Below are 14,594 nucleotides of genomic sequence, written 5' to 3' on the forward strand. Positions count from 1 at the left end.
CATCTATAATTTGGATGGACAGATGAAATTATAAGGAGAAGTGGAAGAGACTGACTATAATTATCTTTCATCTGAAAAAGTCTCTACATATGCCGGTGAACAGTTCATCTCCAGAAGAAAGCCTAGGGATGGTTATTACGTGACCACAGGTTTCTGAGGGAAGACCTTTGCTGTGGAAGTCAAGTTGGACCACAAGAACAAAGCAGCTCCTATTGGGAGGTTAGAAAGTATGTCAGTTAACTTGCCTTTGTTTCCAGTTCTGGTATTTTGGGAGGGAGGAAGTGGGAAAAGGAGGAGAAGGGAGGAGAAGAAAACGCTTCTCTGTATATGTGTTTTATTTTTTTTCTGGTTCTTAGTTCTTTGTCAGTTTGAACAAGCCAAATCCTCTTGAAAGTATTTTTCTGAGTTTCAAAATCTCTGATTTTCTTGAATATCCATTTATTCTATTTTCAATTCATTCACTGCATTATAAATGAATTATGGCCATTAATTACATTAGTTACATTATGGCCATTAATATTGCAAAAATAATTCCTCGAGTGACTTTAAAATATTGGGTACTTTTATGTATACATAGGATAGACATAATTTTTACCTTTTAAGTCTTTTCCATTAGCGAAACTCTATTGCACATTTATTTTACAGAATCTCATAAGCATATTTGTGCTTTGCAGAGTAGTGTAATATATAGATGATTTGTACACAGGATCACTAAACATTCACAGTGCACGAGGCTCATCTTTTTTTCCCAGTTTACTTCAAAAGATTTACAACCATTTCGTGAAAACAGAAATAACTGCTCAGAACAGTCACAATGTGCCTTGTTAATTTTCTTTACTAAACACACACATTTGATCATATACGCACAATTTCAGGGGTTGTGGAATATGCCAATGGGTTCATTGGCACAGACTCTAAATGCCATAAAAGAAAAAGAAAAGCTCATTTTCTCCCTCTTTCATCTCCTCCAAACTCTCTTGCTTTAGACTTAGCTCTCTGGGAGAAAAAGATAACGTGTGGCCACCACATTGAGGACAATGGAAAGTGTTTGCCACCCTGGAGTGATACCGTGCACCCGTGCGCGTGCTCCTTTCTTAGAGGCAAAATGACTGTTTTCAAAATTAGACAAACTAGTTTCTTTACACTCAATGCTCAAGTTAATAAAAAAGTAATACTAGCAGCAATTATAATGATGATAATAACTAGCTGTGTCAAGATGCCCCCAGCTCCTTAGCTTTGGTAAGATGCACAACTGATCCCAATTTGAAGCCAGGTTTTTTTTGTTGTTGTTTTTATGTTTGTGGACAGATCTATGGCTTATATCAAAAAAGAGGAACTCATCCCTTCCACCCCCATCTTTTTATTTTTTTATTTGTTTATTTATTAAAGATTTCTGTCTATTCCCCACCACCGCCTCTCATTTCCCTCCCCCTCCCCCAATCAAGTCCCCCTCCCTTGTCATCCCAAAGAGCAATCAGGGTTCCCTGCCCTGTGGAAAGTCCAAGGACCACCCACCTCCATCCAGGTCTAGTAAGGTGAGCATCCAAACTGCCTAGGCTCCCACAAAGCCAGTTCGTGCAGTAGGATCAAAAAACCCATTGCCATTGTTCTTGAGTTCTTAGTAGTCCTCATTGTCCACTATGTTCAATGAGTCCGGTTTTATCCCATGCTTTTTCAGACCCAGGCCAGCTGGTCTTGGTGAGTTCTTGATAGAACATCCCCATTGTCTCAGTGTGTGGGTGCACCCCTCGTGGTCCTGCGTTCCTTGCTCGTGCTCTCTCTCCTTCTGCTCCTGATTTGGACCATGAGGTCTCTGTCCGGTGCTCCAATGTGGGTCCCTGTCTCCTTTCATCGCCTGATGAAGGTTAATATTCAGGAGGATGCCTATATGTTTTTCTTTGGGTTCTTCTTCTTATTTAGCTTCTCTAGGATCACTAATTATTTTTTAAAGCAAGGTTCCATTTCTACCAAGAAATAAAAGTCCCTCCCCACTCACATAAGTTCTCATACAAGCTGCATCTACTTCCTCCCCTTTAGCTCTCTGAGCAGCACTGTGGAAGTAGAAGCAAAGACAAGTCCCTGACTAAAGGAGTCAAGAAAGAAGCCAAGAAGAAGGTGGTTGATCCATTTTCTAAGGAAGATGTATGATGTGAAAGCTTTGTCTATTCTCAATTTTAAAAATTTTCATTGAAAAACACTCATCACACGGATTCAAGGAACCAAAATTGAATCTGATGGCCTCAGGGGTTATGTGTTTGAAGAGAGTTTTGCTGAGGTACAGAATGACAGAGTTGCGTTTAGAAAATTCAAGCTAATTACTGAGGACGGTCAGGGCAAAAGCAAGACAGAACAAAGAACGAAAAAGCAAAACAAAACAAAAAACATCTGATTAACTTCCATGGCATGGATCTTACCCAGGACAAAATGTGTTCCATGGTCAAAAAATGGCAGACCAGACCATGATTGAAGATTACGTTGCTGTCAAGATAACTGATAGTTCTTTGCTTCTTCTGTCCTGTGTTAGTTTCTCTAAAAACACAACAACCAGATAGGTCCTGTGTACAGCACCAGCAGGTCCTCCAGATCTGGCAGATGATGAAAATCATGACCCGAGAAGGCCAGACAATTGTCTTGGAGGAACTGGTTAATATATTGATTGCAGACAGCATTGGGGAAAATGTAGATAAGACCTGCAAGTCCAGTTATCCTCTTCACAATGTTTTCCTTAGAAAAATTAAAATGTGGAAAAACCCAAGTTTGAATTGTGAAAACTCATGGAGCTCTACTGATGACGTGTCAGGGGCTAAAGTTGAACGAATTGATGGATATGAACCAAGAAACTGTTTTAAATTTCAGACTTCCAATAGCGACAAATAAAAAGTCCTGTTTGCGAAAAAGAAAGAACGAGAAATTAAAACACCAAGTCTCCAGAACTTGCTAGAGAAGTTTATATTCACAGGATATGGAATTATTGAGAAAGTTAAAAATATAAAGCGGGACCTTTGAATTATCAGAACCAGAACAATAACTCCATAACCAGAGAACCAGTGTGTGGGCATTGACTCTTTGGTTTGGGGGCTAGAGAGATGGCTTGGAGCTTTAGTGTGCTTCCTACTCTTCTAGAGAACCCAGACTGGTTTTTCTGCACCAATCAGGCTGCTCATAAGCGCCTGTATCATCGGGCCTCTGTGGACAACTGCACACAATCACACACAACCCCATCCCCCCACACACACAAATAAAAATGGAGAAGTATGGAGCACAGAAAGCACATGTGAATCTTGTTCTTCAGTAAAGTTCGCGGCTTGTGTCGAGTTTGCTGACACCCTGTAGTTTTAACACAGCAAAAGAAATCACCAAAAATAAGTGGAAAATCAAAGTGCAAGAGCACATTAAAGAAAAGAAGCAATTATGACATCTTACATAAGAGGGGTGAACTGAGTGTGTAGTGAAGGTATTGATTATCAGAAAAGATCATCGAAAAAGTGGCACAGGGAGATACAGATCCCCAACTTTTTCTAGCTGGAGCAGAGGGACACCAGCGAGTGGACTTGAAAGCTAACGGCAACTTTACAGGCCTTGCTCTCCAGCCTTGCTTTCTGCCACATGCCACTTCCAGGTATTCACCCAAATATAAAACGTAGACAGTTGGTACACATTTGTCTGTGTGTTAAGACCAAACTAAAAAAAGAAAATAAGTAAACAAACTGTCTAGAAATAGCTCAGAAATAATGAATTTTAAATATATCTGGCTTGCTTACCTAGCCCCTTTGGCTACCTAAGGAAGGGAAAAGTGGAATTTAAGTGTGGGGAATAGAAAAGTATTTTATTCTGCTGTCTTTAACGGATCTCCCTACGTGAGTACATAGAGAATGTTAGTCTAGCAACACGGAAAAATGGGAAGAGAGGATCTGAGAGGATAATAGACCTTTGAAACCAAGGAATCAGTCAAAGTAATTTGTTTATATTGACCACAAAAACAAAGTGTCAGCCAGTTGGCAAAATCATTCATAAGTGGAGTCCAAGTAATTTGATTGGGTTGGTCTGGCAGTCCAGTGACAAAAAGCGCAATTGTAGGCGCTCTGGGGGTGTGTCAGGGTTGTTTCCATTAGTGATAGGAAAGGGTGTGTGGTGAGGTCCAAATCCTGGCTTACTTGTCACTCAACTCTCCCTGCAGTACTCTACACCCACTGCCCATCACCCTAAAAGTTTTATTTATTTATTCTCACACTATCCAGTCATGGTCTTCTCCTATGCAAGAAGGGACATTGTGAAGACATTTATGTTTATTCCAGGCATCTCTATCATCTGTGATTTCCCCAACAGGCATATCTCTGCTTTAAATATATCTGTTATGCACAGCTCCCCTTGGAAGTTCAAGAGGAGCATGAGATAACAAATTGCTCACACTGCATTGGATAATACATGGATCTTGTCCTATGCAATGATGCTCTAAGAACATTTGAAAGTGATCTGTGTGTTTGGGGTGGAGACAGAGTGGAAAGCAGATATGGTGTGGCTGTGGAAGAGAAAACCTGCTTCCTAATTGTGCTCAAGAGAAGCCATACGATCTTCTTAGTTTCAGGCTGAACTCAGAACCCTGCATATTCCGAGCCAAACAGTCAGTCCATGAAGATCTTTCAAAGAAGGGCAATGAACACTGTAACTATTATTGTAAGCATTGGTTTCTGTGGCCTCTGCCTAGTGTTTCTTCTACATTTCAGTTGTTTTCATGAATTGTGGTTACCTCTTCTAGAAGGTCCAGGGAAAACAAGAATCAAAACAAAGTTGTAGATCTCAGTCACTATTCTAGGCCAGTTATGGGAATAAGACATATCATTTAATCTTCATTTTCAATGCTTTATGCGTATTTTGGAGTTAATTAAATCACAAGGGCCTATAACATAATGAATACATTTATTATAAATTAATATGGAATGAAATTTTAATCTATACAGACTCAAAATGATTTGTGTCTAAGAAATCTCTGATGCCCATTGTCTTAGTTAGGGTTTTTATTGCTTTGAAGAGACACCATGACCATGGCAACACTTATGAAAGGAAAACATTTAATTAGGGTGACTTGCTTACAGTTCAGAGGTTTAGCCCATTATCATATGGCAGAAAGCAAGGCAGCATGAAGGCAGACATGGTGCTGGAAGTTAGAGTCCTTATATCTTGACTCATAGGCAACAGGAAGTACTCTGGGCACTGGGCAATAACTTGAACATATATGAGAACTCAGAGCTTGCCTCCACAGTGATACACTTCCTCCAACAAGACCACACCTATTTAAGCAAGGCCATTCCTCCCAATAGTCCATTCCCTTTGGGGGTCATTTTCTTTCAAACCATCAGACCCATACAATTGAGCTGTGGTCTTTTAGTAGAAGAAGAAAACAATTATAAAACAAGCAATAATAAGAGAACTTAGCAACTTAATTTTCTACATATGCCACTGGACTTCTGTGCTTTCATTAATAATAATCATTTCTAGTTCTTGCCATTTATTACAGTAATGGCACCATGCAATGTGCTTTAAATGCATTGCCTCATTTTATTCTCATAGCAATCTTGTGACAATGGTTATTTATAATTTTTGTCTTATGAATAAAAAGAACCCCAAGCTTTAGTAAGATTAAGCAACATGCTTACCAAATATTGGCACCACTAACTTTTGAATCCAAGTCTATGTAGAAAGAAGGGAAACAATTGCTTCTTTCATTTGATTTCTTTTTGTTTAATTGTTGGAAGAAATAAGCTAAATGATTCACTAAAGACTACGTGGCAGTGAGATTGTGGCCAGGCCAGTTAAATTACAAGGCTGGCAATGACTATCACTCTCATGCCTATGGCTTTGGGATCAGCCTGATATGCAAATTAGTTGAAAAGTGACTAAGAGAAGAAATAACATGGGTGAAGGAGACAGGCAGTCCCTGCGTGTGTAACAGCAAGTCCTTGAACAAATTACTTAACTATTCTTAGTCTTAAATGTCTCCACAAAAAAAAAAATAAGGATAATAAAACCAATCTTGAAGGGCTGTTGCTAGCACGAAATGTTCGTAAGTGAACGACAGAGAATCTAGCTCCAATTAGGGGCCAAGTAGAGGGTAATTGGCATTACCGCTTGGTATTTGAGTGGTAGAATTTAAATGGAGACAAAGATTCTTTGTACACAAGCAATCATGATGAAAGACGTTTTCTATAAACATGGAGAGAGAAGCAATTATTTGTTTTATCTAAATATTTTTATCCTTATTTTGTTTTTATTGACAATTTTATATGTGTATATTTTGATTTTTGATAATTTTCAATCTTTCTCAATACCCTCATTTAGTCCTCCTCTTTCTCCCACTGAAGCCCTTCTTTTTCCCAACAGGCTCAATGTTCCTTCTACTTGGCGTGTGTGTATCTGTGTTTTCATGAGTATGTGTCCCACTGAGTTTAATTATGGTTGCTTCTATGAGCATGAGTGGAATTATCTCCTAGAACATGGGCAAGTTATCATTGGCTGCACCACTAAAGAAGAGAACACCTCCTCCCCTAGGACCAATTATCTGACCATCGTCCCTCAGTAAGGAGACCTTGTGAGTCCCTTCCTCATGGGTGATTCAAGAGTAACAGGCCCAATCTTGTGTAGTTCATGACAGCTGCAGTGGGTTCTGGAAGGTAATGGCCATGCCGTGTCCAGAAGACATCGCTTAACAGCCCTTTTCCCCAGTCTCTGGCTCATACATCTTTCTGCTTCCTTGTCTGTGCCCTCTCTAAGACTTAGAGGATAAATAGATGTCCATAGGGATAAGTACACCTATGCCGCTTTTTCTCATCACTTTGACCAATTGTATCTCTTGGCAAAAAGAAGCCCTTCTGAAGGCGGTTGAAGACAGTCTGCTTTGCTACCTGGAAAGAAAATTAAGATATAAAGAAATGTTAATTATTAGTTAACATTATGCTAATATGTATGTCACACAAAATAAGATGCACAATCTTCAAGTATATGACTTGGTGGATTTTAGCAATATGTATGTCAATAAATCCAGTGCAGGAATCAAGACATTGAATATTCCCATAAACTCCCCCTGAACTCACTCCAGTCCAACCTACTAAACCACAGCTCTGATATTTTTTTCAACCAGTATTAGTTTTATCTCCTCTGGATGTTTTCCTAAGTGGAAATTACACAAAGATCCCTTTTGTGTCGGCTGCTCTTTTGCTCAGGAGGATGTCTGTAAGAGTCATCCATACTGTTGTTCCATCTGCAGCTCATCCGTTCTCTTCACAGCAGTTCATGCGGTGAATGTGTCATCATTTCAGTCTTTTTATGCTGGGCTTGCGGATGACGCTGCTGTGGTGATTCACCTACAAATTACTCTGTGCAGGGACATGCACATCTTTTTGGGTGAACATTAAGAAATAGAATTTCTGCATCCTTAGAGCATTTACATATTGAACTTCGTGAGGACGTGTCAAACGTTTTAAGTACTTCTTTATTCTTCATTGATGCCAAGAGTTCAGTGGCAGTCCTTGTACTTCCTTGGTATCATTTCCACATTGATGCTTTTATTTTGTGAGTGTGTGTTTGTGGGCACATGTATATGTTATGCTATATACATGGAGGTCAGAAGACAACTGACCTCCAGGGGTTGGTTCTCTCTGACCTTGTGAGTTCATCAGGCAAGTGCTTTTACTCACTGAGGCCTTTTTCCAGCCTTATTATCGTTTAATCTCAATTTCCTTAATCATTTTGAGTATTTTCGATGTGCTGCTTTACATATGCTACATGTTTGTGATTTATCTATAAAAATTTCCTTTATGCAAATTATAGCATGTGGATTTTCTTGGATTGTGGAAAGGCTCTTAAAATGGGTTCTGGCTACAGGGCTCGTGAGACATATATTGTGAGTACTAATTGTGCATGTGAGATTAACCATTTCCTTTTTTAGATGACATCTTTTAAAAATAGATGCTTATAATTTTGATAAAGCTCAATTGTCAATTTTATTTTCTTTTGTGACTAGTGTTTGTAGGAGGAAGCCTCTTCTTGGTTCCTGGCAGGTCAACCCTGAAATAAACACACAGAAACTATATTATTCAAATCACTGCTTGGCCCATTAGTTCTAGCTTCTTATTGGCTAACTCTTATATCTTAACTTAACCCATCTCTATTAATCTGTATATTGCCGCATGGCTGTGGCTTACCTGATAAAGTTCCGCCCATCTGTCTCCCGCAGGGCTATATGGCTTCTCTCTGACTCAGGCTTCTTCCTCCCAGCATTCAGTTTAGTTTCCCCCACCTACCTCTATTCCCCATACAGACCCAAGACAGTTTCTTTATTAACCAATGGTATTCACAGCATAGATAGGGGAATCCCACATCAAGTATCTAAGAAATTTTGTTCCAGTTCAAGGTCACAAAGAGTGTTGTTCATGTTTTTGTCTGAGAGTTTTTTAATTTAATTTCATAGTTAGGTTTATAACCCTTATAAAACATTTTTATATATAATAAGAGGTAAGAGTTAAAGCTTATCTTCCCTACATGAACACAGTTGAGCCAATGTTATTTGTTGTGAAGATTACTCTTTTTCTAGACACATTTTGTCAAAAGTCAGTATGTCTCTTCTAGTTTCATTCTGTTGCTGTGACAAAACACTGACCAAAACTACTTAAGGGGAAAAAAGGGATTTATTTGGCTTATAATGGCAGGTCCACAATATTTGAGGGAAGTCAGGGCAGGAAACCAAAGCAGGAACTTAGTACAGAAATTATGGAAGAATGCTGCTTGCTCTCTCACTCTCTGGCTCCCTTACTCCTCAGCTCATGCTTAGATAACTTTCTCACATAGCTCAGGATTAGCCAGTCCACAGGCCACCCAGTCCTTTTAGCAATCAAGGCAATCTCCCACTTTGGTGGTTTGAACGAGAATGTACTCTATAAGCTCTGCTGTTTACTTTGTCACAATTTGCTGGCTCTGTTTGAGTAGTGTTGTGCTTTGAATGAAAATGGACCCCATAAACTCATATGCTTGGTTTCTAGTGTGGATGGCTTAGGAAGGATTAGGAGGTGTGGCCTTGTCAGAGGAAATGTATAACTGGGGGTGGACTTTGAGGTTTCAAAAGCCCACACTAAGACCAGTCTCTATGTATATCTATCTATCTATCTATCTATCTATCTATCTATCTATCTATCTATCTATCTATCTATCTATCATCTCTTCATCTTTTCTGAAGATCAGAGCTCTCAGCTGCTGCTCCAGTACCAGACATACCTGTCTGCTATCATGCTTTCTGCCATAGTAGTCATGGACTAATTCTCTGAAACTGTGAGCAAGACTGCTTCATTTGTAAGCTACATTGGTTATGGTGTTTCTTCTGTCTTAGAATCATAGCTAAGACAAGTAGTTTTAAGAGGTATAGCTTTGTAAGAAGTATACTACTTGGGGCACATTTTGAGGTTTCAAAGCCTCTCACCATTCCCAGCTTCTTCTCTAGTCCTTGTCTGTAGTTTGAAGATGTGAGCCCTCAGCTTCCTGATCCTGTCTCCATTCATCCATGCTGCCATCATGGGCTTGTGTTTTCTTCAACTCCAAATAAAGTATTCCTTACATTAGTTTCCTTGTTCTGGTATTTTATTACAATAGAAAAACAACTAGTATTGCCACATGCCATAAGCCAATCTGATCTAGACAATTCCTTAATTTTAGGTCACCCATTCTCCAGATGATTTGGCGTTATATCAAGCTGACAATAAAACCAACAGGATAACGACTTATTATTTAGATCTTGCTATGGGATAATGCTCTTGTACACTGTAAAAATTTGCACTCATATTGGTTTAATAAAATGATGACTAGCCAGTAACCAAGCAGAAAGTGTAAGCAGGGCAGCCAGACTAGGAGAATTCTGGGGAGAGAAAAGGCAGAGAGATGCAGTCACCAGCCAGATGCAGAGGAAGCAAGATGAGAGCACCTCACTAATAAAAGGTACCAAGCCACGTGACTAAACATCGTCAAGAATTATGGGTTAATTTAAGTTGTAAGAGCTAGTTAATAATATGCCAGAGCTAATAGTCCAAACATTTAAATAGTTTATAATTAACATAAGCCTCTGTGTATTTCTTTGGAATTGAATGGCTGCAGAACTGGGTGGGACAGAAACTCCATTTACAAGATCTATTTCTGGTTCCTATACTCTGTTTCCAAATATGTTCACTTATTCTTAAACTGAAGCCATACTGTCCTACTTTTTGCAGCTTATTGTAATTTTTCAAATCATATAGTAAAAATATTCCAACATTTTTTTCCCAGTAGGAATCTGTTTTAGGTTCTCTGTATTTTCACACACACACACACACACACACACACACACACACACACACACACATACACACACACACACACGTCTGATAATTTTCATTTTAAAAAGCCACTAGAATTCTGACTGACTTGAATCCATACCAAAATCAACTTGAGGAGAAAGGAGTTCATTTGCTTTACATATTTCAATCATAGTCCATCACTGAGAGTAGCAAATATAGGAACTCAAAGCAAGAACGTAGAGGCCGAAACTGAAACAGGCCATGGAAGAATGCTGTTTACTGACTTTCTCTCCATGACTCCCTCTCCTTCCCAGAGGTGGCCCTGCTCACAGTAGCCTGACCCTTTCACATCAATCACTACTTAAGAAAACACCCACAAAGTAGCCTACAGGTCAGTCTGATAGAGGCATTTTTTTTCAATTGGGATTCTCTCTTCCCAGATGACTCTACCTTGCACCATGTTGATACAAAACTAAGCATTATAATTGGCCTTTTGTCAATTCGACACACGAATATATTACTATATTAAAACCATGACCTCCCTTTTCTGTTTGTTCCCAAGATTTCTTGTTAATATCATAACATGAAGTACAGTATAACTGTAAATGTGACAATACTTTTAAAAATCCAAACACTCTAAAAGTTAAGTCTCTTTAAAATGTCCAATGTCTCATTTTAAGTCCAATGTCTTTTAACTGTAGGGTCTTGTAAAATCAAAAACAACTGAAATACTTTCTTACTCCAACAAACGACTTGGTCTCATTCACAATCAGATCGAAGCAAAACCAAACGCTAACAGTGTAAATAACTCAGTATTCAATATCTTGGACTTACTCATGATCTTCTGGGTTCCAAAGAACTTACGCAGTTGCATTTCTCTGGCTCTGCCATCAGCAGCACATACGGCTTGCCTTAGAGGCTCAGCCAGCTCTATTCCATACCCACTTTGTCCTTGATGAGTGTCTCATGGCCCCAGTGTCTCCAGTATGCTGGGATCTCTACTGCAGGCAAGGCTGTTCCTTTGCCAGTAGCCTTTTCTGGCTTCTATTTATAGAATCTGCCTGTTACAGCTTCTTCTTTCTGATCCCTTAAATCCCGAGTCTTCACTGCAATGTTCACTGAAATAGATGCTGTATCTTCACCGGTGGCCTCACTTGGCCTCTCACAGTAATAATCTTCAGCTGCTCTCCATGACCCCTTCAGTTCTGCAGCTTCTAGCCTGGGCTACATGGTGAGACTAATCCAGCTATGGAGTAAAAATCTGTCTTTCTTTGTTTAGAGACAACTTAGGGGCACTCTATTGCTGTTGGTGTAAAATCCACACATTAATCTGATGGATTCTATTCTTACCTACATCGTCAGGCTCACTCACTGTTGCTCTCATCTTCTTATTTGCAATCATGTGTTCAAAGTCTTATCTTCCCCACACAAGTGTGATCTCTATGAGAATTAACACTTTATCAATAATATACTCACCCAGCGATTTATTTCCATTTGTGAGAACTATGGCTGCCTTTGCACATAGTCTGTGCACCAAGTATAATATCTGTTCTTAATACGTGTTTATAAGGAGTAATCATAAAGCATTTGTTCTGGCCCAGCATAGTTTTAATGAACACGTATTATGTCCTTGGCATTAGTGTGCCAAATGCAAAGTCCCTTCAGCGGTCTCAGCATGGAAACAGAAGGATTAATCACTCTGAAGTAAATACACATGATTTAACCACAATGGCAGAGTGAGTGCCTACTTCAGAGAGATCTGGAGCAACTTGAACATGAATCTCATTAAAATGACAAGGTCTTGGCAGAGGTAAGTGGGCAATCTCGTCCAATGTTTGGCCACAATGATCTGGCTTTTGTTGTCCCCTGACATTTACTTACATATACCACAATCTATATGTTTCTTAATTTGAAAGAAGAAGGCAAATACAACTTATTATAGACAGGTTTTTTTATGTTAAATAGATCCATAGCTATGCTACTTCAATTTTATTTGTGAATTAAACACCCCTTTAACTAAGTATGTTTTTTCATATTTATAGGACCCTGGTTACTGCATGGACTGTATTAGAATATTGTTTGGGGATACGACATTTGACTGTATGGTGGACTGAAAGGAGATAATTGGTGGTGAATTAACACTAAAATATAAGGCCTCCAAACAGAAGGAATTCGTGAGCACTGAGAAATGGCTCTTAAAAGTTCTGGGGTCCATTCTGCAAAGTAGCAGAGCCATGTTAAGAACAACACCAGCTGTAGTCTACATGATGACATTTTCATTTCTAAAACGCTAAGTGGTCATTTATTGTTTTTTCAAGCAACCCACAGAGGAAGTCCGAAAGTTACTGCTTCAGACTTTGTTTACTTTGACAATTGTTTCCTCGATCGAATAAGGATTTTTCCAATGTGTGCTCATTAAAGCATTCCAAAGAAAAAGTTAAAGAAACTCCAATCACTAGCTGTAGAAACTATAAAAACCCAGAAAGTCAATTACTGAGACTGGAAAGATGGCTCTGCCCTTGCAGAAGACCTAATTCCCAGGGCCCATAGAGTGGCTCTCAACTATCCAAACTCTAGTCCTAAGGGATCTAACACTCTCTTCTGACATCTGCCAGTCCCAGGCATGCATATGGTGCACAAACATACATGCAGGCAAAACATTCATACAAACAAAATAAATCTAAAACAATTTTTAAAAAGTGAATTCATAGCCGGGCGCTGGTGGCGCCCGCCTTTAAACCCAGCACTCGGGAGGCAGAGGCAGGAGGATCTCTGTGAGTTCGAGGCCAGCCTGGTCTACAAGAGCTAGTTACAGGAACCAAAAGCTATGGAGAAACCCTGTCTCAAAAATCAAAAAAAAAAAAAAAAGGGAATTCATGTGTTTTTATTATTACCCTATATCAATGATCAAAGAAGTAAATAAGTGAAAAAGATATTGGCACAATTTACTCATTTCTTGATTAGTTGTGGATATTATCAAAGTTGACACTACCAAGTTGATTATTACAAGAAATAAATAATATATCCTGGAGATACTAAGGGATTATGAAATAAAATACTACTTTAAGGGGCTGGAGACATCACTTAGTAGTTAGGAATATTAGTTGCTCGTCCAGAAGACCCAGGTTAAATTCCCAGCACCTACATGGTAGCTAAGAACTGTCTGTAACTCCAGTTCCACCTGGAACTGGCGCCCTCTTTTGGCATTTACAGGTAGTACATGCACATGGTACACAGGCATAAATGCAGGCAAAACACCAATACACATAAAATAGAAAGAATAAACTGTTGATAAACATGTATATATTACACTGTCATCTTTCATTAAAAAATACGTTTTCCATGTGATACTTTAGCATAGCTTCTGAGAAGCTAGGCCATCCTACTTTAAGAAAATGGAAGTCTCTTCTAAACATTCCAAGTTTATTTCATATTAACTGGAGGCTGATACCAAAGATCAGTCCTAGCCATGGTTTGTTTTTGGAGAATAATTATGTGCTAAGTATGTGCTCTCTGTTTTTGACATTACTCCTGGAGAGCACATCATTTCTGTCAATAAATTATCTCTGATATGAGTTTATTGAGTTGTCCATCTGAGCCTGAAAGTTATATTTGGGTTCTGCCAGGGACTGCTTTTTTAAGATTTTGGGAGTCAAAAGTATAATAATGTCTAGAACTAAATAGCCCGTACCTTCAAGATTATTACTATAATAGTTTTCAAGGGGAAAATGACCCAACACAAAAGGCAATACTTTGATGAGACAATTCTCAATATATATTGAGTATTATAGAAATACACTAAGGCAGAACATCAATTCTGAGAACAGAGTTTCTTCCATGAAGGCCTTGATTTACACAGTATGGTGTGAGGTTCTGCCTGTCCAAGAACTCTAAAACATTTACCGATGATGCTGAGTGATAGGCTTGATTTTTAACCCATTCATCAGGCTTCTATTTCTTTGAATTTTTCCACCATAATTTAGACTCTAGCTCCAGAGAAAGGACTGTGTACTGTGTGTTCCTGCAAGGTAGTATTTTGTTTCCCATTGAAAAGTTTAATGCCTTCGGAACATAGCTCTTACTGAGAGACTTGGAATCGAACCACTTTTGGATATTTTTCTGGTTCCGGCTCCTTGCCACTGGGAGATCAATCTGTGGTAGGTGCCTCATGAGGAAGGAGCCCAAGAAATGCTGTTCTGGGAGTGGTTAGTCAATGACTTGCAGACAGAAAAATGTTCTCTGTAGGTCTAGTGGAGCGAAAGACACAAAACACTTTCCTTC

The 14,594-nt window shown here is 39.0% G+C and overlaps 1 pseudogene; it reads left to right on the plus strand.

Annotated features, from left to right (window-relative positions):
- The window catches only part of LOC101991006, a 4,277-nt pseudogene extending 1,400 nt beyond the window's left edge, over positions 1–2,877 (plus strand).
- The last annotated feature ends 11,717 nt before the right edge of the window (positions 2,878–14,594 follow it).

The sequence above is a fragment of the Microtus ochrogaster genome, chromosome 18 (assembly GCF_000317375.1).
Source record: "Microtus ochrogaster isolate Prairie Vole_2 chromosome 18, MicOch1.0, whole genome shotgun sequence".
Classification (NCBI taxonomy): domain Eukaryota; kingdom Metazoa; phylum Chordata; class Mammalia; order Rodentia; family Cricetidae; genus Microtus; species Microtus ochrogaster.